Source organism: Propithecus coquereli, unplaced genomic scaffold (assembly GCF_000956105.1).
Source record: "Propithecus coquereli isolate 6110/MARCELLA unplaced genomic scaffold, Pcoq_1.0 Scaffold25, whole genome shotgun sequence".
Lineage (NCBI taxonomy): Eukaryota > Metazoa > Chordata > Mammalia > Primates > Indriidae > Propithecus > Propithecus coquereli.
Genome location: NW_012148063.1, coordinates 4871583 through 4884301, shown reverse-complemented (window position 1 = coordinate 4884301; position 12719 = coordinate 4871583).

The window sequence follows — 12719 nt, the reverse complement described above, 5'->3', positions numbered from 1 at the left end:
GCTCAGGCTGGTCTCGAACTCCTGAGCTCAAACAATCCGCCCGCCTCGGCCTCCCAGAGTGCTAGGATTACAGGCGTGAGCCACCGCGCCCGGCCCATTTTTTTTTTTTTTTTAATGACAACTATTTTCAGGTGTGACCCACAGTTTAGGCACTGAAGTTTTGGGTCAGGAAGAAAATTTTTGAAATGTAGGAGCTCAGAGTATGCGGTGATTAAGAGCACATATTTTCAAAAATCACTTGAACATCTACCTTAGACACTTATAAAAAGAACCAAAATTCAAAATGTAAGAAAGGCAATTTCATGGTATGTAAGAATCTGCAGTAAACAGAGAAACTCAATAATTATAAATTTTAGGATTTATAATGCTCAAAGTGTTTTAAAAACTGAATGTGATTTTAAAACTTTTGAAAGAGATGTCACATAATGTAAAACTATAATTAGGTAAGAAAATGGTTTTGAAATGTGCTTAAATTCATGGATACGCAGAGTTAAAATGCAGTTGCGCAGGAGTGTGGTTGTGCGTGAGGCTGGTGGGAGAAGAACCTGCAGGCAGACAAAACACACTGTTTTGCTCTTGACTTTGACAACCTTAGAAATAATGGTAAACAATTTCTAATTTTTTGCCTAAAATATAGTCTCCTGCTTCCTTACTTACAAAAACTCAGTTTTGTTCAGGGTGGCAAACTACCCAGATAAAAATCATCTATTTCCGAGCCTTCTTGTAGCTAGAAGTGGCCCTGTGACACAATTCTAGTCAATGTGACGTAAGAGACAGTTTGCTGGAAGTGCAGGTAAGTTTTACTACACTGATACACACTACTGCAGCTTCCTTTCCTGTTTCTTCCTCAATCTGTGTACACTCCCCACCCCCTCCTGGTCTCTCTTTCTATTTGGAATGTGGACGAAGTCCAAGATGCAGCCTTCTATTCTCTGAGACAGTGAGGCCTCCATGGGATGCAGGTCTGGTGCTTCGGCTACGGAGAGGGAAGGAGCTCAGGTAGGGGATGACACCAGGGAGCACCCTGTGTTCCTCTGTCCCCATTTTCTGCCATGTGAGAACAGTAAGTCCTGTCTGGGAAGACCACTCTAGTCAATTTCCTATTTCAAGGAAATTGAAATCTTCACCCAATCTCTAACTACCAATGTTTTTGAAAGCACAAACCTAACCACCAGTAGAATCATACATAAGATGTATACTTACCAAACTACTACAGAACGTAAGGGCAGCAAAATTGTGTCTATGCAGCAAACAACAAAAGAAATATCTGAAGAATATCACAATAAAAATGATGAAATGATAAAAAGAAGTCCACATGTGTCATGTATGACAACAAATAGAGGGCAAGGTTTTTAAAAAAGTAAAATAAAATCTCACTATAACCTGCTTCGGAGAGTCACTTCTCAATAAAGAACCAATAAAAAAAGTTAAGATTAAAAGTTTTTCAAATAATTTATCAGGGAATCAACAAAGGAAAGCGATATATGGTAGCAGAGTTAATATCAGACAAAATAGAAATTAAGGCCAAAACATTAAACCACAGAAGGTCTTTCATTTTGATAAAAGATACGATGAATTATGAAAATATTCTTTTAAGAGCTATCTATCTAAACTAAATACATCAACCAAAATTTCTTAGAGGAAAAAGGATAAATTGGTTGAGAGACTGCTGTGAGAGCGTTTAACACAATCTTCCAAGCCTTCAAAGATCATTGAGATGAAAAAAAAAATAATCGCTTTGGCAATTTGAATGATGTACTTAATGAGACCGAAATAATGATTATATATTAAGCTGAGAATACACATTCTTTTTGAGGGTTGAGCACATTTTCAAAACTAAGTTAAAAAAATTACAACTTGTCTAAATTATATATTCTGATCTTTATTCAAGGTGAAAAAACCCAAAACACAAAACTAGAGCTGTGTGGTCACTACAAACCATATTTTGATGATCTGGAAAAGTACTGATAACATTATGTTAAGTAAAAAAAAGCATTGTGCAAAATTATACATCTTATTACCTGAATTTCTAAAGTTTTCAGAATGAAATACTTTATTTTCACAGTGGTTACCCTTGGATGTTGAAATTAGAGAAGACATCTTTCTTCTGTGTTTTATGAATTTTCTACAGAGATTAGGTATTGTATTTAGAATATATGGAAAAAATTGATGATAAAAGCAGAAAACCGAACTGAATGTACAGTATGAATCTATTTTGTAAGCGTATGAGTTTGTATGCATATAAGTATATAGAGACAACGGTTTAGAATAAATATACTAAAATATTAACAGTAGTTATCCCAGAGATAAGGGATGTATCATTTCACCCTCCCAAATTTTTCATGATGAATATCCATCATCCCTATAATTAGGGAAAAATAAATATTAATAAAAAATTAAGCCTTCACTGGAAGTCTCCCTGTCGAGACGGCACAGGGGTTATGCTTCGGAGCATCCCCTCTTTCCAAATACACAGCAGTGCAGGTAAAAACATAAAGAAAAAGATCATAGAAAATAAATAACTGCACTCAAAAAAAACAACAGCCTTTAAAGGTGCAGTGTGGGGTTGGCCTACAAGAGTTTGGAAGTCAGCAGAGGGGCCTGGGGCTGAGGGTTTCGCTTCTGTAGGAAGTAACGTCCACGCAGGCGCCGTGCGAGGCAGGTCACAAAAACCAGGCTCGCGGGGTGAAGCTGAGGCTGCGCAGGGCTGCGGGGGCCTCCACCCACCCCCATGCCCAGGCGCAGAGGACCGGGTGGGATCTACCGCCTGGAGCGACAGTGACAGTGCGGAAAGCAGGACGCAGCAGGGCAAGAGCCTGGCCTCAGGGCCAGGGAATGAGTCGGGTGGCCCGCCTGGGGGCTGGGTCTTGGGTATATCACCCAGAATTGTCCTAAGAACTAGCTGGGAGGTGGCAGGTGGGGTGAGAGGGAGGCAGGGAGGAGTGAAGAGTTCCAGACGGGGAATGTGTGTGTGTGAGTGTGGGTGGATGGGGGGGCGGTTAATCCAAGAGGTGGGGGTGGGAGAGAGAATATGAATGAAATTAATAGATAACTTCCCACTTAAAATTCCTAAACCCGTGAGGAAATCTCATGCAAAGAAAGAGATGCAAGGAAAGCAGCAATCAGAAGATGAATCCAGTCCAGACCATTTGTGCAAAGGAAGTAGAGAAGTTCGGTAAGCAGCCCTGCATGAGTCCTTTTCATTATTCCCTAGAACTTCTTTATAGCGAGTGAGTGGGGTTTACAAAACGGAACCCCGGCTGCTGACCTGGTTATCTAATGGCTGGTCTGGTGAAGTGTTTGGTGCAGGAACCATATATACATGGTTTTTATCTTATAAGCTCTATCTCCTATTAGCGGAGACCCTCAGTGGTAGGCAATTAGCGAAGGAAAAATGCACTCTACAGGTTTAGAGATCATAGGACTCGAAAAGACGATTTAATAACTTTTTTACACCTCGGCGGTCCCGACAAGACACTGGAGTAGGTGCGGAGGCGCGGTCACCACCGGGCAGGTCTCTGACTCAGCCCGAGGGGGCGTCCCCAGAGCGCTCCCGGGGAGAGTGTAACCCGGCTCAGTTTGGACTCCACGATACAAGACAGCTAGGACAAATCCCCAAGTGCCTCTAAGAGAGTGATTCGGGGATCATGGCCCCGCGGGCCCACGGCGGCCCCTCCTGCCCCGCGCCCCTCCTGTGCGGACCTCACCTCCACCTGCCCGCCCACCTCTCCATGCTGCTTCCACGTCCCTTGTGCCCCTGAACTCATGCTTTCCGTTAACAACTTCTTCTTTCAGGAGTTTCTATCCCTGGGCCTGGTTGGTGACAGTGCTAAAGGGACACTCCTCTGGGCTGTCCTGCTAAGCCTTTATCCACAGCACTGACCTTGACTTTCTCATACCACTGATGCCTTCGATGCCTCTCACCTCCTCAGAGACTCCTCTTCGGGGTTAGTTAGGATAGAGTTTCCCCCTCCTTTATGGGGGCCTCAATCCAAGTACCAGAGGACCTCATTACCAGTCCCAGGGGGTCTTTGGCAGCCTCCCCCAACAGGCTGGGAGCCCTCAGCAATAGTAGTACCCACCTAAGTGGCCCGACTTCCTATCCCCGGGTTCAAAGGGTGGGTGTCAAGACCTTTGCCACATGACACAGAAGAGTGTGTGCAGCTACTTCCCCTCCAGTGAGGAGGGAACAAGGAAGAAAGGCTCTAAACTGCAGCATGAAGAATTCCTTTCAGACTGTAAGTAGCAGTGTTCTACTGTTGAAGACTGCTAATCATTAGAACGCCAATGAGAGTTTTTAAGCAACATAGGCTCTTCCACAAATAATGAATAAGTGCCAGGAAGTCTTCTAGGGACAGGGACACAGATATCTAAGGAATAGTCACACCGTGAGCTTATTGTAGTGGTTGGGTTAGGTTCCTCTAAAGCAGCGTTTCTCAACCTCCCCACTGTTGACATTTGGGGCCAGATAATGCTTTGTCGTGGGGCCGTCCTCTACATGTCAGGATGTTAAGCAGCACCTCTGGCCTCTACCCACTAGATACCAGCGGCAGTCCCGCCCTAGAGCTGTGACAACCAAAAATGTTTCCAGACATTGCTAAATGTCCCTTGGGGGTAGCTATGGGAGCAAAACTGTCTGAGGTTCGGAACCGCTAGTCTAAGGATGGATTACGATCAGTGAACGCCATTTTTTTATTTGATGTGTTATGGGAGAAATAATTCTCTCCGCGATGGCTTTATATTGAACTGATCAACCAAATGGGAAACAGCAAATGGAAAGGAGGCGGGCACCTAGTGGAACCCCGCAGTCATCATGCTGTCAGGCAGAGTGTAGTCTGCTCCTGCATTAAGAAGATGGAACAAGGGCTATAATCGCTCATTGGGGCTGGAAAAGCAGCCTGGAGAGATCAATCGCATCCAGTGTAGCATTAAGGCTCGAGAAAGCACGCCGTGGAAACAAGTCCGAACTGGCATACAATAAAAGCTTTTTAACCACATGGAGCAAATCAGTCTCTGGGCTGTGCCAAGAAGGAGTCTGGAAGGGACACAGTTATGGAGATTACGACTAGAGAGATGATTAGAGACTTGGGCAATTCTTTTTTCGAGGACTTGCTAAGGAAATGCGACTGTAATTAGAAAGGGAAGCAGGCTTCTCACTCCCTCTCTCTTAGGTGAACTAAAAAGCTTCAGTAAATACATAACAAGAACCTACGAAACTTCCAAATCAGTGGGAAAACGTTCTAACTTCAAAAATCACTAATGAATATGTCCTAAAGCAAAGTAAAACTGTGTTCGAAAATCAGTCTCCTAGTTACCTGTCAAGTCGGGAGCTTCAGGATTTTTAGGTATGTCCTGAAGCAGCAGATGACAAGCTATTGAAATAAAAATTCTGAATAAAATTAGGGCAGCCCATTAGCCCAAACAGGGGGAACCCCAGTAAGAGACTTAAAGGATTTGTGAACTGAGATTTTTTTGTGTGTGCGCAGCTGATATTCTTACTTTGAGAAGTGTAGAAAGTAATTTTTGCCTTTTTGGCGGGGGGAATGTAAAAACCCAAACTGAGATCTGAGGTTTTTATAGTTTGGCAAATTTCAGAGATATGAAAGCAGCATTTTTGGCATTCAGGGATTGAGAGGCAAATGACATCATATGGCTTAAGGGAAATAGAGAGCTAAAAAAGCACATTTGGAAAATTTCAGAAGCTGCCTGGCACTGAAATAATTTTGAATTTTTTTTCCCAGTGAATTTAGTTGTCACAAAAGGCACTAGACTGATGACCCTGCAGAGAAAAATGGCAAGTCCCAGGCTAAATGGCACTAGGGTTGGAGCTGTTGCCTTGTCAGAGTTGACCTTCAGGGGGCGACCCCCAGAACTGGTAATCCGCTGGGTGTGAGTTACGTGGTTCAGCTACAGTCTCGTTGGCTTGGAGAGAGGTAGGACAGCGAGTTGTAGCTCCCTGGTCTCAGCTTCCTAAGCCTCTGGGCATCCCCAAGCATTATTGGGGTGATTTGGGGGATTATAAATTTGGAAGCTCAAGAAAATCATCCCAAAGTTTCTCTGTTATCTTCATCCCCCTAGCAAGAGCTCATGGGAATGACATCATATTCAGTAAATGACAAACAGATTCAAAGGTGGAAGACAAAGTTTGTGAGAAAAGACAAGTGGAAGAAATATTTTCCCTTCAAACCGTTACTGACCATTTCCCTCAGTAATGGACACCGGTTAGGGGACGCCGATGGGCAAGGGGGACGTATCAAGGGTCAAGACGGAGCAAGGATGGGAGAACTGAGATAAAAAGAATTGTTTCTGGCTCCCATTTTCTCTTTTTTCCCTGAGACTGTTCATTTTCAACAGCCGTCCTAGAGTTTATGGCTTTGCAGAGAGGCGGTAAATGAAAAGTTACATAAAACCATTTAAAAATGGGAAAAATATTAAAATGGAAAAGAAGAAAGAAGAGAGAGGAAAGGATGAAGATATACTTAGTGCTACAAATACACATTGAGAAATGGGAAAATGCAATGCGAGACACCAAATAAAAAATCAGAACAAGTAGCATGGAGTGACCTTGCAGAAGGTCTTTTCTGGGTTCTGCTATTATTGTGTTCAGTCCTCTAAGCCCAGTTTTGGCCTGATCATTAAGTTAACATTAGTGTCACTCACTGAATTGGAAAAATAGAATGGGGCTAAGTGATGTGCTCATCAATATATCAATGTCTGATCAATTTCCTACTTGTTTTCAACTCTTGATTCAAAATATTTGCTTTTTCTCCCCAATTGGCTGTCACGGTGCTTCGTTTCCTATAGGATTAGGGAAAGTTCTAGTGTTTGCCATAACTACATGGGGAAGTATGTCCAACTTTCACTCTTGAAATCATCTACTCAGAAATCTTACTTTCTGATTATGGGCTCCTCTTCGGGCTCCCCTCCAATCTTCTCCTCCCACCCCCAGGCTCCTGGATTTCACTCAAACTGGGGGAACAGAGATTGTCTGAGCAATGGAGACTGCTACCTTTCGTTTTCTGTCTCTGCTACCTCAAAACCGAGGGGAAAGAATTCTGTCGACTCTCTGCCCTCTGATTTACCAGCTTTTCATTTTTCTCACATCCTCTTTTTTTCAGGCTAACCCTGCTCTTGTGAACTCTCGATCCTATCTCCTTTTGTTTCTCCAAAGTTTCTGCTACATCAATTATTTCCTCTTTTTCTTAAATCTTCAATTACTCTTTCTCTGTACTGGCTCCTTCCCCCTCTGGCTACAAACACACTTAGATCTCCTTCATCTTAGGAGAAAAACATATCCTCCAAAAACTTTTGTGTCTCCCTGAGCTACAATCCTTTTCAAATTCTCTCTGAAACGACGACCTCTTATTTCTTGACCTACTCTTGGCTCATTGGCACAATTTGATTCTGTCTCTGCCCCACCCCATGCAGCCCCTTGTCATAGAAATTGCTCTGGGAAAGGCCAACCATGATCACCTCCTAATTGTCTAATCAAATCACTTGCTTTCATCTTCCTACCACCTGGCCTCTCTACAGTCTGACATCAGTATTAACTTTTCCTCCTTGGCACTCTTTTCTCCTGTTTATATCCCTCTTCCTTGATACCCATTTATCTTCACTGGCTCCTTTCCTTTTACCCTCTACTTAAGTGTGGATGCTCCGCTTGGAACCAGCCTCACCCTGTGTCTCTCTTCATTCTACGAGCTCTCTCTGCACGGTTTATCTAGTTCCATGACTTCAGGCATGTCTTCTCCGTGTTAAAATCATCTCTCCAATCATGACCTCATGCCTGAACATCTCTCTAGTGTTTCCAGTTGTCTTTGGTATTTCAAATTCAAGCTGTCAAAACTGAACTCATTATCCCAGACTCTGGCATGGTGCTTGGCATGGGACAGCCTTGCTGAAGCAGAAGAGAAGTTCCAGGCAGACCAGAACATAAGAGTTTCCAGGCCAGGTCACATCAGCATCCTCCCCTTTCCCCCCCAAGAGCTAGAAATGAGGCAGATGCAAACTGGTAATTCCCATCCTGACTTATCTTCAAAACCTCTACCAATTCTGTAATTACAGAAAACAGAGAAGATAAAATTATGAATTCAAACTCTTATATAAACAGATGTGTTGGCCAGCTTTGCAGTAGGACTGAAGGCCTCGAACAGCCCAACTTCTGGGCCAGCACAGAATCACTAGATGCCTTAATATTATCTCTATGCACCTTAATCTATACTTGTTACTTTCCTGCAAAGAGATAATAAGAACAACCTGGAAATTCTAGCTCTGGAATTCTGCTATGGATATTGCAGTTAAGCAGTGTCTTGTGTCAAGGCTAATCTCTTGGTACAAACAAGTCATTAGTCCAGGTTCATTGTCCCTTCTGGAAAAGATTGACAGTTCAGCCTTCCCCCAAGATTTTGTGAGGCAGAGAGGGACACTCCATCAGCAGGTGGTACTGCGATCTCCTCAGATGAGATCCCAGAGAGCAACGTGGTAGAAAGGTGTCTGGGGGTGGGGTGGTAAAAGCCATGGCTGTCTCCCTAATCTCATTTAAAATGCTGATATGCCCATCATGGAGGTCATATCTTGAGCTATTATCTACTTATATTAAAAGTTAACATTGGCTATGGCTGGTTGATACCACTTGACGTGTTTCATAGGTTCTTTGGGGTAGAATGATACCTAAAAAGAGAGAACGTCTTGGGCCAATGAAAAGAAAAATCAAGAATAGGAGGCATTCAGGGGCACAAAGACAATCAAACCCTACTGCACTATGTTTCTTGGGGTCAGCAAAACCACCCCAAGGTTCCTGGTTCCTGCTTGCTGTGGTGGCACAGAGAGCTAAGAAATCAACAAAGATCCAGGATCCACTGTTCACCTCAGGACCGACATTCTATTCATTTGATAAGAATCGTGCTTCAAATAATGGAAAGTTTGAAAACTTCACCTTCTTTTTGGTTTTGTGTAACATCACATCTAATAATGATTAAACATATATGTGGGTCACATTCACATTAGTCTTTCCCATGGTTTTGTATTGGAAGCTGGTGTCCACCTGTGCGTGGTTCACCTGTGGATGTGGGAGTCATTCTAGGAACGCAGAGACCTTCCTGTCTCAATGGGAAGGTGATTCAAATAAGGATAAACTATAGGATGATGGGCAAAATGCTTTTTTTCTGTCTTTAATATTTTTATCCAGACCCAAATTTGAAGGTGTGTTTAAGGAGATCCATGCAAAACAGCTGTCTCATATAGGGGACACTCACGCTGCTCTGTGGGGGCTGAGCTGAGGCTGGGAGGGAGGCACAGCTCTACTCACTGGAGGACGCTTCCTAATGTGACACGGGGAGCCTCATGCCGTTCTCCTGTGGCGTGTCAGTCTGGATGCTCTCAGATCTTTTGGACCCGACGATTTATCTTACTCTGACTCAGTCAATGCAGATGAGAAAGTCCCACGAGACAGTAATGTCACCAAAATCCCTGCCTTCAGTTCTTATTGTTCTAATTGTATCTGCTCTTTAAGGCCTTGGAATTGACACAGCCCAATCAATAATGACTACTTTTAAGTGAGGGACCATTCTTGGAGACACTGCTGCAGGATTTCAGATTTACAGATACTTTCTCATTCAATTAAGAAGATGGAGAGGACACACACAGTGCTGGTCGGAACCCCAGAGTTCCCGTAACAGACTTCTGCCCTACTAAATTTGGCTGCAGAATTACTTTATAAGAGGAAATTTGGGCCTGGTCCCCTGATTTGAAGCCCAGTGTTTGAAATATGCAAGGGAACTGTGTGTGGTTCAGAACAGAGTGTCCTTCCTGCTTGCTGGGAAGAGGTTCTCCCTGTCCAAGTTCTTCTTACAATGTGGCTTCCACCAAGGAAACAGTTGTCCTTTGAAGCTGCCTCCTAACATCAGGGCCTTCTGCCTGTGACCAGGAGTGCTGATCATCAAAGGTGTGCCAACCTTCAGAGCAGCTTAAGGGTTTCAATGCATACGTAGAAAACAATGTGGATTCCTGCATACAAACTCTCACAGCCTGCTGTGGACAGAGCAGCCCGCAATCCCAGAAGGGCATTGGACCATACATAGAGATCCTGACAGGTGGGGGGCAGGGCCAACTATCATACCCAGGGCTCAAAGGTAGTAATAATAGATCATTTAAAATTGATTCTATCAAGGAATAATCTATATATAATAAAGTGCGCAAATATTAAGTGTATGGCTTCATGAATTGACCCACTCTGTCTCTCTCTCTCTCTCTCTCTCACACACACACACACACACACACACACACACACACACACACACACACACACATCAAGTTATAGAATACTGCCAGCATCCCAGAAGGCTCACTCCTGCTTTCTCCCGGTAAATATCCCTTAAAGCTTATCATTATTTTGACTCTTACCACCATAGATTAGTTTTGCGGGTATTTTAATTCTATTGTATTTTGCTTTCTTTTGCTTAACATTATGTTTATGAGATTCACCCACAATGCTGTGTGCAGTATAAGTTTGTTCTTTTCTGTTGCTGTTTAGTATTCCCTTGTAGGAATACACCAAAGTATATTAATCCATTCAACTGTTGATGGATATTTCAATTATTCCCAATTCTTGGCTATGAATATTCTTATACCAGTCTTGTACACTGCCAAAAAGTTTTCCAGTGTTTGTAATAATTTACATTTCCACCAGCAATGGTGGAGAGATTCAGATGTTTTATATTTTCACCATTACCCAGCATTTTCAGTCTTTTAAATTTTGGCTATCCTGGCAAGTATGTAATGATATCTCATTGTGGTTTTAATTTGCATTTTCCTGATGAATATACATATCTTGCATTAAGCATCTTTTCATGTACTTCTTGGCCATTTGGATAGCTCTTTTATGTAGTGCCTGCTCAGGTGTTTTGCTCATTTTGAAAAATTGGATTGTTTGGCTTTTCCTTATGGATTTATAGTAATTCTGTATAGGTTCTAGGGGCTCTTTGTCAAGTGTTTAAGTATCTTCTCCCAGGTTATCAGCTGCCTCAAAAGTGCTGTCTTTCCAGGATTGTCTATTGTTAACGCTGACACGCTAATGGTTATGCCTAATTTCAATCTTCCAGTCCTGACGTGTAGAGGAAGCAAGGGGAGCCTGAGGCGAAATGCAGATTCCCAACATCCCCGGGAAGGGACATTCCTATGAACCTCACACCCTATGTCTTAAAGTCCTTTGCACCCCGATCACACTATATTGCAGTCAGTGTCATGCTAGTGTCTTCACTAGACTAAGAGCTTCTTGAGGACAAGAGATGTTGTCTCATCTGTGTATCCTCAAAATGCAGCCCACTTAAATCATTGCTCAAAAAATACATATTAAGCAAATAAATGGATGGAGGATTTTAAGCATAGAAGAGACATGACCAGATTTGCATTTTAAGTAGATAATTCTGGCAGCAGAATGGAGAAAGAGGCTAGAGATTGCAAATATGAAGTGGCAATTTCTACTACACTGGCGTAGACAGCAAATCCAGAGAAAATACCCTGAACAATAACAGGAAAGGTCCACCTGTGACTCTGTATCTAAGGGACACTCAGTCAACCCAAGGCAATGATGATGTCAAATGTGCTTAGTGAATTTACTGAAGCTGACTCAGAGAAAGATGACAATAAAAGACAACAAAAAAGACATGTCATACAGCCCCAGATGACAAATGCCAATTGAACAGTACTGATATTGAGTGCTAAGAGTTTAGAGGAGGTAGTGATTATCGTGAGCCATAATCATCAGGATTTTACTAGTAAGATTTTTCCCTAATATTAAGATGTTAACTGACATGATTTTTTAAAAATATGATAATAGAAATATTATTGCAAATGTGAAATTAGGGTAAATTGAGTGCGAAAATGCAAAAGATGAAACTTGCTGTTTCTACCGTCTCTCAGGCTTGGGAAGTAAGTGAAAGCGTGGAGAGCTATGAGGATCAGCACTGCTGGGCTCAGAATAGCTCTGTAGGCTGCAGCAAATTGCAGGCTCTTGGAAGCCACCAGTTCTTCAAAGTGGGCCCTGCCTGTGTGCGTGCTGTGCCCTGCTGCAGCCAGGAGGATGTACTGCAGGACGCTAACGAAACTGACCTTGGACTTTCTGGGGCATTTATAGACGGGGGAATATGCGGCTTGGAAATCCTTGGGTTAAATTTTAAATTCAGAATTGATAACAATCCAATAGCCCCCAAAAGTTTAATTTTTTTAAAAAAAGTGATAAAGTTTTTTGATTGCAGTGAGATACACATAAAATTCACCAATTTAACCATTTTTAAGTGTACAGTTCAGTGGCACTAAGTACACTCACGTGTTGTACAATCATCACCACTATCCATCTCCAGAACCTTTCATCTTCCCAAACTGAAATTCTGTACCCATTAAACACTAACTCCCCTTCCCCTCTGCCCCCGCCCCTGGCAGCTGTCATCCCACTTTCTGTCTGTATGAATTCGGCTCCTCTACGTACCTTATAGAAGTAGAATCATACAGTATTTGTCCTTTTGTGACTGGCTTATTTCACTTAGAGTGATGTCCTCGAGTTTCATCCACATTGCAGCAGGCATCAGAACTTCCTTTTTAAGGATGAATAATATTCCATTGTATGCATAGACCACATTTAATTTTTAAAAATTAATTGTGCCTACTTCTCAAGGTGCATGTGGATTTTTTATATCTTTTTACATATTACCAGAAGAAAAATA